This window comes from Brassica napus, chromosome C9 (genome assembly GCF_020379485.1).
Source record: "Brassica napus cultivar Da-Ae chromosome C9, Da-Ae, whole genome shotgun sequence".
NCBI lineage: Eukaryota > Viridiplantae > Streptophyta > Magnoliopsida > Brassicales > Brassicaceae > Brassica > Brassica napus.
In genome coordinates this window covers 25,636,922-25,654,148 of record NC_063452.1, presented here as the reverse complement: position 1 = coordinate 25,654,148, position 17,227 = coordinate 25,636,922, and the positions used below count along the sequence as shown (strand labels likewise).

At 34.7% G+C, this 17,227-nt stretch overlaps 1 long non-coding RNA gene across 1 annotated transcript; it reads left to right on the top strand.

The window, feature by feature from the left end:
- Positions 1-925: 925 nt before the first annotated feature.
- LOC106417791 lies at positions 926-2,364 on the top strand. The gene is made up of 4 exons (XR_001283439.3): positions 926-1,223; positions 1,331-1,403; positions 1,489-1,821; positions 1,916-2,364. It is a non-coding gene; the product is annotated as an uncharacterized LOC106417791 (long non-coding RNA).
- The last annotated feature ends 14,863 nt before the right edge of the window (positions 2,365-17,227 follow it).

Below are 17,227 nucleotides of genomic sequence, written 5' to 3'. Positions count from 1 at the left end.
GACTCTTTCATGTGTCTCTATTGTAAAGAACCTTGACGAGCTCAGCGTTGGCAAAGTCTTGGATGATTTGAGCAAGTCTTGCACTGTCAAAATTGTAAGGCAAATTCCCAAAACAGATCTCAGTGTTAATGGTCGCAGGAGGGTTGACATCAGCAACTGTATCTTCCTTCTCTTCTTCTAATTTAACAGCCATGGTCTCTGGCAGGACCACCGCCGGATCCAGAAAAATTATTTGATGGGGGCACACAATAAATATATTTTATAATATTAAATTATTAATAAAAAAAATTATTTATTATTTTTATAAAATATTAATAGATATTAAAACTGTTAATAAAATATTATTATTTGAAAATTAAATAATATATATAGTAATTTTGTACAACTCATAAAAGGTTTTATAAAAATTTTAACATTTTTTAAAATATTCTAAAAATTTTATTAATCAAAATTATAAAATTTTCAAATCAAAACTAGTTAAACATACATACATATATAATGTATTATTTAATTTTACATATGTATTACAATACCTGTCACTATATCATAAATAAATATTCTAAAATATTATTCACAAAGTAAATGAATTGTTTACTATTTTAATATAAATAATATATTTTTTTAAATGATGTCTATAAATGAAAATAGAATAAAAGAAATAGGGAAAGTCAAATATATAAGTCAAAGAAACAAGTATGTTAATAGAAACAAAATTAAGTTATCTTTATGTATAAAGTAGGTTTGTGCTCTAAGCACAGCCTTCCATGTCAGCAGAGAGAAGAGGGCAAATTTTGACACGTGGCGTTTCTCTATCCGAACAAAAGACGCTACTTTCGTTTCTTTTAAATCTTGCAATGGGCCCTACACAATATTTGGTTTTAGGCACTGACCCATTAGAGTTTAGTCTCATTAAACATACCCTAAAGTTAGCCGTCACTGTTTCCTGTGTAATCCAATCGCCTCTCTTCCCCTCTCTGTTGATTCGCATGCCAAACGTTTGCAAATTAGCAATCAATCAATGACACCCACTACATGATCTTCAATGGCTAATTACTTCGTTCTCAAACGCTCTGAGTATAAATATACGGGGTGAGATTGTTGTGAAAACTTGATTTTAGTGGCTTGGAGAAGGAAGAAATGAATGCACATCAATGGAGGAAAGCTCAAGAATCACTTGTCAGTCTAGAACGAAACGATGTGGCTTCTGTTTACTCAATCGTTAGGTATGATTTCTACATATACAAATCAGTTCTTTTTATTTCATCTTTTTCAAGTTGCTTCAATATCTTAAACAGAAGAGGCATATGCCAATGATAACCTACCTTCTCAGTTCTTGTCAGCTGTATCATCCTCTCTTGATGGTTTTGATGATGCAAACGCCAGCCTTCTTAATTCCATTGATAGTGAGTTAACTAATTCCTTTTAATTTACAGATTCAGATCAAATATTATTTGTTGTTTTGTTGAAAATTTACCCTTTTCCTGTCAGCTTCGTTGAAACTCGATAATGATACATGTGCTAAGATCAACTCCATGATCATCTCATGCTGTTAAGTCTTGATAGGGCTCAAGAGTGATCACAGTGACAAGATCGTAGAGATCACATACAACTCATGGAAATATCTTCTTGGTTAACACTTGGTAAGTTCAAGATTTCAATCTCGATAAAACACCGGAGCTTTGTTCCACTTCTTGGGTTCTGCAGTACTGCACGAGACAATATGAGACATCTTTTGCACCAAATAGCTGCCATTGAAGCATTCTGCTACAACAATATCAAGGCAGTTTTTTTGTTCCTGAGAAAAACAGCAAGTCATATAGAGTGAGGCACTTACAATTCCACTTTTTCTGAATACTTTTGCAACAAAAATTTAACTTGATGCATTGTTTTAATAGTTCTTATATTTGTGGTGTAGGATTAGTCAAAACAGAACACATTCCATATCTCATTTCTAACTCTATAGTAGAGGAAGAAGTCTCAGGTATATATTTCTTTGTCATCTCCAGTCCTCTTCCTGTTCAAAGTATGAAGGCTGTCTCAAGAACGGAGATTTCAATTTCATCATACTTTAGCACGTTGACAGCCTGATCTTTTGAAGAGAGAACTAGATTTGTATCAGCTGCAGTTGTACGTCTACTGCGATAGAGAGGACACAAAAGAGGCTAGCTAAAAAAACAGAGATCTGCAGTAAGTTGACAAATTAGGAAGCTAGATTTTGATGTGTTTGCTTCTCCGAAACTGTATACATTAAAAGATTTGACCTGTCTTAATACAAAAAGAGTCTTAACAGCAAACGTGTTCACAAGGATTTGGTCAATGTGTTTTTGGATATATTATTCTTTCCAGACTACAATTCTTCTTTAATCTTCTTCTCTGCATATTCTTCTACCAAAGTCATTAGAAAACTATCAATCACAGTACTACGTTATAAGATATAAATACAAATCGAATTCATTTCAGTTAATAACACTTGGTTCATCAATAATCAATTGATATGTTAGCCGCATGGAGTAAGTTTGCAGCAATTTACACACCACCGAATTCATACATTCAATCAAATATGCACCCACTACAACTTAAAAAAATCATTTTCCAGACTGCTTACAGTGGATATGGACACAACAAAGCAATGATTTGTATCCTAAAGACTATCAGTATTTTATAAGTCAAGGAACGTTGAACTCTTCTTTATGAAAATATAGATACACTGAGATAACAAATTCTTTTTATGATAAACTCATTAAGTGAAGTATATAATAATGATATACATAAAAACAAGACGTAAATACAGCTAGATATTTGTATTGCTTATGGACAGAAGAATAATATACTAATTTTATTTCTTTGTTGTATTCACATAATCCCCAAAATGCATGCAAGCCCACGACACTACATATACAGATATAATAAAACATGCTTAACTAAGTAATATCCAACAAAAACAAATAATTAACTATTCGGTTACGAAGAAACACACATGGTCTAAATCTAAACCATAACTTAAAGCTAAATTCCACAAGTTTATTTTGCGGATACAATGCCAACAGAATGTTTGAATACCAATTCTTAGATAATCTGTTTTCTGTAATTAAAAATAAAAGTTTAGAACATTATATAATGTGTTATAATCTCTATAGTACATTGGATTACACTATTGTCAGTTAGAATTACAATATTACTAGGTGTCTCACTTTGTACGAATATTTAGTTATGTATTTTTTTGAACCATATTTCATTCACTCAACTAACAAATTCCATTCAGCGGCGTGCGAAGGGTTTTAGGGACCTAAGGTAAGTTTTAAAAATAAACGTAAATACAACTATAATGAAAACAATTTCCTAATATGATATATCACCTTCATCAAAAACACAAGTTTAACATTTACAAAAATAAGTTTATTACGTAAATATGCTATATTATGTCATATAAGAAAAAAACATAAATTCAGAAAGTGAGTTAATCGAATATCATGAAAAGTGTCCTTTTAGAAAATAAGTTCAGCAGCTAAAATAGAAATTATTTTAATTTCTTTTTTTTTATAAATTCTATCGGCTGATCCGGTCGGTCCTTGGAGGAATTATTTAAAATTTTGAAATCCTAAAGAAAATAATATTATTTGGGAGTCTAAGACGGATACATTTTTCAAATACACTATTGGCACAACTCTGATTCCATTGTTTATATTATGCAAATGTGAAAAGTGTTATTGACATAGATGTGTTAGAACTTCATTTTTAATAGGAAAAGACAAAAGGATATCTCATTGACGTTACGGTTAGCAATTTTCTAGCACCTTTCTCATGCAAATAATTTTTTATAGCAATAACGATTAGTCAGAGCATTTCTCACGCTATTTCATTTTCTTTTAACATTATTTTAGAGTAAAATATGCTCCAATCCCACTCTATTCTCAACTCCAAACTGGAGTAATAGCTAGGATTACTCTATTTATGGAGTAATATTATTCATTACTCTATTTTGGAGTTGAACTTTTTAATTTATAGAATAGTCTTTAAATCATAAATATTTTTATTCCATACCTTTACCTCTTTTATTGAATACTTTAATATTTAAAAATAATATAATAACACGAATATATGATTTCCATAAGAGAATATTTAATAATTTTAAATAATGAAGCATAAACTAATAAAAAAACAAAACTAAATATAAAAGTATAAAATAAATGATTAAATAATTTTCTTAGGCCCCATTTGGACGTTTTGTTCTTTGTATATTTTGTTTATATAAGAAACCAGGGTTAAAATAAATGACAAAATAATTTAGGAAAGTGAAAGATAAAAAAACTCATTATTCATTATAAAATGTATTAGTTGACCATTTGTGGAAAAATATTCTATGTTCACTAGAGAATCAAAATATGATGTCTTATATATATTTATGATTATTGTACTTTTTAATAATAAATTTTTAATTTAAATAAATTATATTTTTATGGAGATTTTCTAAACATAAATAGTTGGGGTTAATTTGTAATTTTTTGTAAATAGAAAGTATTACTAATAATTATTAATTAAATAAAAGTAGACTTCTTTTAGAATATTCTCTTTTGGAGTAAAAATTAAGTAATACATTAGAGTAAAACTTAACTCCATTTTAATGTTGTACAATTTTGGAGTAAAAAATGCAGTAATAGGTTGGAGATGCTCTGTTTCGTATAAATTGAGATAAACTACACTTATTGAAAAGCTTGGTTAACACAATCGTTTGTTATTTTCGCACCCTCTGATATTTATCTCATTTTCCTATGTATTGCACCATAAGCACAAAAGAATCGGCAACTTCTCACCTCATGCATTTGGGTTTAAAAGAGAAAGACAATTGGAAACCTTTTTTTTTTTGAGCAACAGACAATTGGAAACTAAAGTTATGTTTTATATGTTTTGTAGATAAATCAAAAGCAGCTACAGTTCTCCCAACTGCCAAGAAATATCAAACATTGATTAATGCTCCTGACATACAAAAAACGACACACCAACGAATCTTCTTGGAAACCTCTAGCACCCAACAATCTTAAGAAAGCAACAGCCAACAGGGAAGCTAAGAGCTTAGAATGACACTAAAGAAACTAGCCACCTTTAATTTCTTTTGGTACACTCATCATTTGTTCGTTGTAGTATACGTTTTCCTTATCGTTCACAGAAACTGTAAGGAAGGGTACAAAAAAAAATCTATTAGGCTTTACGGTGTTAGATAAGCGATGAGCTTGAGATTAACGATCCTAATGGTATAGTACTAATGTCGCGTTAGAGGTAATTTAACCGAAGAACGATGGATATTGAATCTGGTAATGGAACAGTGAATTGGTTTCCTCTAACCAAAATCGTTTGTATGTTGGTTTGTGTGCCAATGTTAGCCAGAAGAGGACTGGACAGACAGAGGCTCTCTCAGTTTAAGGACTTTAGATTTGATAAATGAAAACAAATTATGGGAAAGTTCTGATGCTACTTTTAAGATTGATAAAGGCGAGCATTACCTTTTTTGGGCAAACTACGATTCATTTCATTACAAACAAAAACAGAGTTACTCTCCATCTACGGAGGATGAGTTTAAAGATGTAAGAGCTGATGTAGCCACTTTATCAGCAACATCATTACATAGATGAGGCATAAAGTGACAGGACATTACATCAAAGGATAAACTAAAATGATAGATATCAAACAAAATGCCAAACAGTCCGGGGCGTGATTCCTTAGCTTTTATCATGTTGATGAGAATATGAGAATCCGATATAACTATCAGCGAACGGACACGTTTAATAGTGATATCATTTTTTTGCGTATGAGCTATCAGCAAATGGACGTGTAAGCCTATCAAAGATTACTAAAGACTGCACTTTGGTCAACGACGGATTAACTGGCCCTATGTTGACAGTGAGTTCGACGACTCGATGATCACCCTTATGGCAAACACCAAGGTTCCCCGACCATCAATCACTACCTTTCTTCTAGATACTAAAATTTCGAAAGAATAAATCTAAATAAAAAAATTATTTCTATTATAAAAAAACATTAATTTTTTAAGTGGATAAAAATTAATCCAGCAGACAATTGTGGTTTATAACTATTAACCGAATGAACACTTCGATATTAGAATGAAATAATTAGAAGGTTGATTGTCAGACCAAATGTTTAAGAATACATTTATTACAAACCACAATAATATAAATACAAATTTCGATCACTATACTTTACAAAATCAAACACCCCGCGCGAAGAGATTATATTTCTATACTGTGAGTTTTTCGTTATTAATCCACTCTGCCCACATGAAGCAATCAATAAATACCTCTCTGTTTTCCACTTCTGTCTATTAAGGTTTTGGGAGGCCAGAAACATCAACAAAGGCAAGAAACTGATGAGTGTTGACATGTTGCTCATCGATGAAAACGTAAGCAACATTGTTTTATACTAACCCTCTAAACAATTACATTTTCCCGATTTATATATGAATATTTTTTTTTACCCATGAGTTGCCATGTGGCAGTTCATGCCTCCTACTTCAGTCGATACCTCTCAGAACCATGTCCTTCGTCCACCAGTTGCTTAACTGGGAAAAAAATCATCAACTGGTTTGCTTCTTGCTTATGCTGAAAAAAAAGAAAGTCCATTTGTTTTGCTCTCTTCTTTCTCGGCTTTCTCAGTCTTATCATTGCTTTTGTTTTATCATGTTATGGTCGTATGAACAACTGTTATCTACTGAACAATGATAATGATATGACATTGTTAACACCAATTACTTGGCGCAATGTTATCTATTTACATGTAAATTTAAGTAGAGTTTGGCAGATGTTCAAACATTAATACATAGAATGTGTTTCTTTATTTTCTCGCAATCAGAATTTGAAAGTACGGAGAGACTGCAAGAACATGATCTGGAAGAGGTCCTTTTAACCAACGTGAGAATTGAGTTTTGATATGTGATTGTTATTATGATGCTCTAATCTGACAGCTCTTGATGAACCTGTCAGAGGAATCAAAATACTTATCCCACAGAGGGCGTAGATAAGGAAATGCTATATGAAGCCAAGGATTGGCTCTTCCATTGAAATGAACAACAGCTGCACTTTCTGCATCAGAAAAGGTTGTTTTCCCTTAGTACCCGAGACCAAGCATATGCCAGAACGGATCTATTGTATGGACATGGCCGTGGAAAGCTATCAACCCTGGAGGCAAATGGCCTAGCATGTACTCATAAAATTAGTCATTAGTTCACGATCCTAAATTCTTAATTGGCAAGACAAATAATTCAAACTCGATTATACTAACAACTAACGGATACAAAATGAAACTAATGGCATTCAAAAGAGAAATCAATGTCCGAACCCGGCGCGTAGCGCCGGAATACCCCTAGTTAATAATAAAGTAAACTTAGGTGAAGTGCAATTAAATGGCTACAATAAACGATGAAAATGTGATAGGACAAAAAGTCAGAAATGTAAACCAAAATAAAAATGCAAACAATATAAAAAATCAAGAAGACAATCAAACCATGTCTACGAGGATTGATAGGGGGCACCTTTACCATTTGACCTACAGATATCACCATAGTCCCTTCTAACAAAATAATTTATATTATTTAGTAAGGGGCACGTGTCCCCGTACTTTACACTGTAGATCCGCCCCTGGGCAGGACTATGGATCGCGGAGAACTGTCACGTGAGGGGATCAAGAAAGGTTTTGGAGGGGTGAGTAGAATCTAAGGAGTGTTTGGTTAGATAATTTGTTGCAGCAATTATTTAATAAAACGTTTAGGTGTCACTCAGATAATGTTTCTCAGCAAAACCGTGAATTTAATGCGTTCACACTAACATTCCTTTAAAAAAACTTCATACCATCTATACTTTTCTCGACGAACAATTTTACGTGATAAACCTTCAGCTTCAAGTTCGATTAGTTGATTTATCAATCCTCTCAATATGATCATAGCATCAATAAAGATTCATTATTCGTCTATACATTTCTGTTAAAAACGGGAACCAATCTGATCTATCGCCATTAAGTCGACAAATCCGTAGAGACGACAAAGCGATAAAACTTTAGTACGATGCCAAGTGTTAGTGAAAGAACCCTTTTATCCATACCTACTTTCATGCATTTAGCAGAGCACACACATTCTTGAGAACCGCCTTTCATTGCTGAAAGAGAACGTTGAAAATATATTTCTAGATAAATGTGTCGTACTCTGTTTTGTTACAGCTCGATGAGGTGATCTATGTTTCGAGGATACTGAATCACTGTAACCGTCTAGGCTTAGTGTATTATTCTTCTAGAACAAGAAATATAAGCATGCGAGTGTCACCACCTTCGCCGCCGTGAGAGCTCTGCATTAGACGACCTTGAAGATGAGAAAAAACTTCCAGGAACGAACCACCAACAAGTCTCACGTACTGGTCGCATCTGAAACAACCTTTACAATTTAGAGGGTTAAATAACCTTCAATTTATTTTATTATGCAACTATATTTTTTTAATTTAAATGAGCTATACATTTTTTTTATTTCACACAATTATTGTTTTGCTTATAATATGTTATTGATCCACCTTTTTCGATTTTATATGTTAAACCCCTAAATCCATAACTACTACAACGTGATAGGTGAAATATACAAAAAAAATATTTTCCAAAACTTCTTCTCAAACTTGCAAAAACCATATATTAAATTTTAATACTAGTGAACCCATTATAAAAAGCTTCGTCCCTAATAACAATCATACATTTAGTTCTATCTAACTATCACTTAAAGTATCACTACAAGAAAACATATTCCTTGTATATTCGTCGTAAAAAGGGTGTTACGGCGAATTAACATTGAAAACCGTTTTGTTGTTAAACGTCCGTCATAACGGAGGTTTCGTCGTAAACATGTGGTAACGTTTACGAGGAATGCTTTCCTCGTAAAACGGAAGGAAACATTTTGTCGTAAACGAGACGTAAAATTTCGATGTAAAGTACTCGTATTATTTCGATGTAAAGTAGTCGTATTATTTCGATGTAAACTCCATGTAACATTTACGAAGATTTTACAATGCTGCCCATGTAAGCTCCACGCAAACGTTACGACGATGTTACGAAGATTTCGTTGTAAATTCCATGTAAAGTTTACAACGAATTTACATAGTTTCTTACCATTTAATATTAAATTAAAATAAAAATATTATTTAAATTAGAAATTTTAAAAAAAATTAAATATAAGATGAAATATGAAAATGAAAACATATTTTTAAAAACAATTTAAAAGTCATAACATAATATTTAAATTCATAATACAAAACGAAACAAATAAAAACACTACTACATATTATCGAAGTAGTCGGTGGCGGTGCTCAGTTGAGAACGGTCTGGATTGGCATCTTCGGGATTCCGTATTGGCATCCCGAGAGCTGCTCGTCTCTCATTTAGTGCTCGCTGCATCGTCGGGTTTCCCACCGCTATCACGTCTACAAGATCCTCAAGAGAGTCTAAACGATCCAGCTAGCTATCCATCCGAGCTCTCATCTGAGAGTTATCTTCATCCCGTCTCGAAGCGTATGACGAAGTTGCCTTAGCAACTTCGTTAACATAACCTATGCCCACTGTCCGTCCCTTCTTTCTAGGAGCCACCTATAAAATGTTAATATAGTCAAATTTTATGAAATAGTTAAATTTATTTAAATAAATTTATAAATTTTTATCTCTACGAAGATCCTGTTGACCTCTTCGGTGGTCAGTTTGACGGGTAATCCATCGGGAGACTGCTGGGTTAATTCCATCTACCGCTCTTCAACCCGAGAAGCCACTGCGTTGAAGAGTTTCTCGGATGCCGGATCCACAAAAATCCCGTCTGATGTGGCGTGAGTCATCTTGAATAGATCTGACAGATATGGTAAGACTCTCGTCTTCTCATACTACAAACAAAAAAATTAAATAAAATTAAATATTAACATTTAAATTAATTAAAAAATTCAAAATAAATATTAGAAACAACTTACAGCTTCTAGATGGATTCCGGCGTTAGGCTTTTATCCGGTTCTGTGAATTATGGGCAAATGACCATATTTGTCCTTTGTTCTTTGGGAAGCGGAGCACGAGTTGGCCTTACGGATTGAAGAGGATAGCTTCCAAAAGGCGATGAGATCATCCCATACCTCCTTCCTGAGCTCGGTGGGCTTTCCGTCATAACCGTAGATCTCCCACTTGTCCTTCCAATAGGAGACAGTGTTGCAAAGGCGGGTCTTTGCCTTTGCAACGAACTCCCTCTTCACCCTCTCGGTGATTCCCAAGGACCACTGCCACCTTTACTGAAACAAATAAATTTTTTAAAAAATTAAAATAAATATTTAATTAGATATAAATATTTAATTAGATTTTTAAAAAATATATATATTACCGCAAAACATTTAAACCAAGTATTTTTAATGTGGTCTGGAGTCTTGCTCCAATTCGGGTAGGCTCCGTCGTAGTAGCCCTTGATCGTCTCCGACACGCTCCGGCCAACACGGTTGTTAGCCCCAAACCTGAAAAGAGAACCTAATTGTTAAAAAAAATTTAAATTTTAATGTACTAAAAAATAGTAAATTACCAATAAGTTACCGGCAGTCTATCGGGATCCAGAACATCCAAGCTCTCTCGTCCAGGCTGGGCGAGCAAATCCTCCACTGTATATCTCGCCTATGGGCAGAGGGAGGCACACGCAAATCTGGATGAACTGCACCTGCTGGGACAGGCTGAGGTGCAGCGGCTGGGGGAGGAGGTGGTAGAGGCATATGAGGTGCAGGAGGAGGAGGACTCCAAGAAACTCTCTGAGATGTCTGAGAGTCCGGAACTGCCTCGGAATATGATGGACCGGAAGAAGATGTCCCGACACTATCATGAAACATCAGAGAGTAAGTAGGTGCAGCTGGCTTTCTTCTAGGACCCATCTAATTTTTTTAAAGAAATTACAGTTTGTTTTATCATTAACGACATAATTTAAAAATATTATTCTGATACCTAACTAATCATCTAAACTAATTACTTAAACTAATAGCCTATACTAACCACCTAAAACTAAACAATTTTTAAAAAAAGGAAAACTAGAGAGAGGGAGAGGTTACCTTAGAGGAGTGGGGAGGGATTTGGGAGAAATGAACAAGCAAAGCTCGTTCTGAGGCGTCGCCTATATATAAGAAAAGGTATTCCTCGTAAAGTCGTCGTAAAGTTACAACGAAGTTACCAAGCCCGCGTTTTTTCAGTTATGACGAAATTACCAGGCCCGTGTTTTTCATTTACGACGAATTTACGAGGCCAGTGTTTTTAACTTTACAACGAATTTACGTGGAAAAGTTACGACGAATTCACGTGGAACGCTCATGCTTTTTTCATTTACGACGAATTTACCAGGCCCGTGTTTTTGTTAACGGCGACTTTACGAGGCTTAACCCTAAACCCCGAAACCTGAAAACCTGAAAACCTAAACACCAAAATCACTTATCTTATAACACCATCTTCTTCTTTACATCTTCTTCCTCTTTATCTCTTTATCCAACTTAAACCCTAAACTCCAAATTAATTTTTTAAACCAAAAGAAAACATATTATATAAAACAAGATATGTTACACATACATTAAAATGAGAAAATGAAAAAGAAAAACAACATTTGTTACACATACATTAAAATGAGAAAATGAAAAATAAAAACAACATTTGTTACATAGATTACATCATTCTGAATCGTTTTCGTTCTCATCAAGATCAGTACAATGATCATCGTCACTTCCATCGAACTCGTCTTCACGTGCTTCATCTGTCACATCTTCCAGAAGATCTTCATATTGTTGGTTTTCCGGATTGACCAGAAGGATCTCATTTAGTTATTGATCAGGTACATTAACTTCATTGATAGTGCCTTCTTCTTGCAAAGGTGGTTCTTCTCCAGCAACAATTCATCCACGAGGTGTAATTTTTATAACAGCTAACCAGGTTATCCCAGAACTTCGAAGGCGAGGGTATGGAAGGAAGCTAACTTGCACGGCTTGAGAATCTAGGATGAAAGGCTCGAACATGTTGTATCTTCTCCCATAATTGACATCCACAACACCAAATTTGTTAACCCGAGCACCTTGGTTGACAACAGGGTCGAACCATTCACATTTGAAGAGGACGCATTTTAGCTTCAATATTCCCTGAAATTCGACTTTAATAATCTCCTGCAAGATCCAGTAAAAGTCTGTTTCGCCTTTCACACATATTTCGTAGTTACTTGTTGTCCGATGTCTCCCATACTCGTATGTGTGAAAGGTAAAACCTCGTGTGAAATACATAGGTGAAGTGGTGACCTTTGCTACTGGACCTTGGACCAAATTGTGAAAGCATACGGAGTAATATGGATCGTCATACTCAACCTACAAAAAGCATCACCGTTAAAATTATCTTATAGCATCACTGTTAAAATGAGATATATATATATATATACCTGTGATTTTAACCACTTCACAAAAGGCTTATCTTTCCGTGCGTCCACCTCAGTTGAGGATATTCCTGATATTGCTTCTTCAACTTGAGATACAAACATGCTGCAAATAAAATGAATGCTATAGAGCATATATAATTAACATTTTTCATATAATTAACCTTTCACAAGAATATTTACTTCTCAAAGGAACGGATTACTGCATCCTCGCAGTTGAGCAAAATATAAGTGTGGGCACTATGCTTATCTTCTTCACATGACCACCATACTTCTTTCAGTTTACCACCAAACCGTCCAATTTGACAGAAAATGTCAGGAACACCATCAACTGCATATGATGTCGATATTTCTCCAACATCATATCTTCTAGGAATTCTTTTTTTCGTACGAACAGTTGGAGCAATGTAGTATGATGTGATATTGTTTCTGCTGTTAAACACCCAACTACTATTGAACCTTTGACCTTTGCAAGATTTCTTGCTTTTCCCTTCAAATGTTTCATGGAACGTTCAAGCGGATATATCCATCCATTATGAACAGGTCCACGAAGCAATGCTTCATACGGGAGGTGGACAACTAGATGCTCCATGACGTCAAAAAATAAATGTTGAAATATCTTCTCCAGATTGCACAATATGATCGGAATGTTCTCATAAAGTTGTTCAATGACTTCTTCCTTGAACGTACGTGTGCTAAGATCTCTGAAGAAGGTTCTGATGGTTGTATATTGCAAAAGTAACCCAATTAATAACATTTCATAACATATGCACATATATTATAAATTAATATTTACCTGCAATTTCTTCATGTACATTTGTTGGAAGGAGCTCGGCGAAAGCAAATGGAAGTAGTCGTTGCATAAACACATGACAATCATGACTCTTCATTCCTGAGAACTTTTGACCTTGTTGAACACATCTTGACATATTAGAAACATAACCATGAGGAAACTTAACTTCTGATGCAACCCAGTCAAACAAAGTAGTTTTTGCTTCTGATGACAACCGAAAGATAGGAACATGAACGTTTCCATTGCTCTTGATATGTAACTGACTTCTTGAGCAAATATCCGGTAAGTCCATCCTTGAATTCTTGTTATCTTTTGTCTTCTCAGGGACGTTCAGTATTGTTTTCATGATTTTGTAAAAAAAGTTCTTCTCTATATGCATCACATCCAGGTTGTGACGTAAAAGAAGCTCCTTCCAGTAAGGAAACTCCCAAAATAAACTCTTTTTATGCCAATTGTGCGCCACACCATACCCATCAGGCATATTTCCAGAATATGCTAGTTTCCTCCATACTTAACTGTTTCCTGAGCTCTGTAATAATCAATGTCCGCTTCGATCTGTTGGCCGGTGAAATATGGAGGAAGACTGCCTCTGACAACTCTTTTGTACCTAAACAATGTCTTATTTCTTCTGAATGGATGAGAAATGGGAAGAAAGCGACTATGATAATCAAACCAACAACTCTTCCTACCATTCTTCAGTTGAAAAGTATCCGTCAATCCAAGACAATATAGACAAGATAATCTTCCATGTGTTATCCAACCAGACAACATCTCATAAGCAGGAAAGTCACTTATCGTCCACAGCGGACTGCTCGCATCGTAAAATTATTTTTCAACGAACAATCATACGCCCTCACCCCTTCTGACCACAAATCCTTTAGCTCTTGTATTAATGGTTGAAAAAAACATCTAGCGACCATTTTGGATGCTTCACTCCATGGATTAATATCGTTAAGAACATAAATTTTTGTTCCATGCACATTTCTGGCGGTAGATTGTACGGCGTAAGAATGACTGGCCACAAATAACATTGTCTCTCAAACATTCCGAATGGACTGAATCCATCGGTGCATAACCCAATATAGACATTCCGAATATTTCTACTGAAATATGGGTGTACCTTGTTGAAATATTTCCACGCTCTTGCATCTGATAGATGAGCGACCTCGCCATCCCTCTGGACATGTTCGGCATGCCACCTCATCGATGCAGCAGTCCTCTCAGATTAATATAACCATTTCAACCTGTATGTAATTGGTAGGTACCACATCCTTTGGTATGGTACCCTATTCCTCCCACGTCCTTGCGGTTTGAATCGTGGTTTCTTGCAGATAGACCCTCTTCTAGCTTCTCATCATCTTTCCAGTAGATCATGCAGTTGTCGATGCAAACATCTATCATCTCCGAAGGCAACTCAAGACTATAAACCAATTTCTGAATCTCATAATAAGATTCAGCAGACACGTTGTCTTCTGGCAAATACTCTTTAAACAACTCCGCCCATGAATCCATGCAATTCTCAGGTAAATTATGATCCGTTTTAATATTCATCATTCTAGATGCTAGAGACAATTTAGAGAGACCTTCTCTACAACCAGTGTAGATTGGTTGATTAAATTTGCAGCATCTAGCATTTCATAAAACCTTTTTCATCCAAATTAGGTTCTTCTACATTTCCAGTTTCATCAGCTATTGTTGTAGTTATTTCTAAAAATGCATCATTAATCATGTCTTGAACCCTATCATGATCTACCATCTGCTCTTCTTGATGGTAATTATATTTATTATGCAAATGATTCGGTTCTTCATTATTACCAGCATCCTCAAAATTATTACTACTACTACTAGCTTCATTTCCACCATAACCCTCTCCGTGTTGATACCAAATATAATAATGTAGTGTAAATCTTCTGTTTACTAAATGTTTCCACACAGTTTCACTACGTAAAAATTTTGAATTCTTACATTTTCGACAAGGGCAGGACATCTTACCGCTTTCCTGCGTGATCGGTGTTGCCCGCATGGTACATGAATGTCTCTAGCCCGCTCATAAATGCATTCGTCACTCTCCCTTCCGAATATTTACGGGAATACATCTAACTCCGTAACTCGTAAATATTACCGACATCCGCCATTTTTTTTAGAATTATTTTTGGGAATTATTTTTTTGGCAATTTGTTTTGGGAATTTTATTTTTTTTAATTTTTTGGAATTTTTTTACTCAGAATTTTTTTTCTTGTTTTCCTTTGTGTGTTGTAAGAGAGTGAGTTGTGAGAAATGACATATATATAGAAATGTTTTGAGTTTGGTAGGTGAGTATAACAATGATTTTACTAGGAAAATTTTACTACTGTTTTACATCTCTTTTACAGCAGTTTTACAAGAAATTTACAACGAAATTAGGTAATTCAAAGCGCATTGAATACACGTTTTCACCAATAAATAACGGTAACATGTTTCGTCGTAATATCCTCGTAAATTTACGACGAATATTGTTCGCGGCGTACTTTCTCGTAATTTACGATAAAACGTTTTTTTTGTAATTTTACATCTACGTCCATTTTGTCGTAACATCCTCGTAAACTACTAGTAAGTTTACAAGGATCGTAACTTTTCGTCGTTATGGAAAATTTTCCTCCCTCTCTCTCTAGTCAGAAATGACGGATCCTTGCTAGAGCCAGATGAAGCAACACAAAAGGGAATATGATTGGCTCTTTGCAGTTGCGGACGCAAACAATGGCATACCAAACAAGTGTGCTTGTGGTCAATCTATTGTAGTGGAGACAGGCGAGCAAGGAAGGCGGTACTATGTATACAAAGTATTTGAGGTTAGAATGATGTGCGGTATACGAATATATGTTTGTTTCTCTTGTTAATTTGTTGACTTTCAAAATTACCCTTGCACCTTCAGGATGATGGCTCTCACTTTCGCATTTGCTGTCTTCTAGCACTCGAAGATGAGGTGAATGATTTGAAGAAAGACGTTCGTGACAAGGTCGAGACCCGCTTGAAGCTGCAATTAAAGATTCAAAAAATTAGTAAGGAGATCGAAGAGCTCAAGAAATTAGTCAAGGGTTCAACAAATGACTAAGGAGATCGAAGAGCTCAAGAAATTAGTCCAGGGTTTTTCTTAATTTTGTGTGTTAGATTCCGTAAATATCTTATGAACTTGGTGGTGCTCTCGTGTTTTTCTCTTGTGTTCTAAACTTATATATTGCTATGTTTTTCTGTTTGCTAGGTCGTTATGTTTTACCAGTACTACACCTTTAATTAAGAAACATCAAAGTAGGTATACATCAACCAACATAAGTTTAAACGCATAGAGAGATTCGAGATGATTTCTCGCTTTTTTTTTGCTATTTACATTTGCCATCCAAGTAGGTATACACCAACCAACATATGCTTTACAATCAGTTAACATGGGCCCATTAAGGGGACTGATCCCATTTATCATAGTATTAGGATGGATACACCCGAGATTTATATTCGCTGTTTACTTTTGCCATTTCATGTGACAGGTGCCCATTATAGAGAGTATTGAGCCCATTTGATGAGATGAAGACATTATCTCCCTATCTATCTATAATAACCCATGAGGAACCCATGCGGACACCATTGTAGCTCAAATCATCTTTGTTTAAATCTTTCTTTTTTATCTTTCTGTCTCCAATAACCCATAGGATTTTTAAATCTCAAACAATAGTTTTTCTATTTTTTTATGCGCCTACTCACAAACACACAACATGTGACTATGAAGATAAAACGGTTTGCACACGACATAGAAAAGGATAAATAGCAACCTTATGTTGAAAGTGGTTTGCACACCACATAGAAAAGGTTACAGAGCAACAAAGTGAAGAAATTCCTCGTTATTAAACGAAAGATCATTGCCATTAGCTTGTCATTTTTCTCATTTGAAGCCGTGCTGTTAACCTGCCATTTCGTTTCATTGCCATTAGCTTGCCAGTTTAAGGGTAGCACTAGTA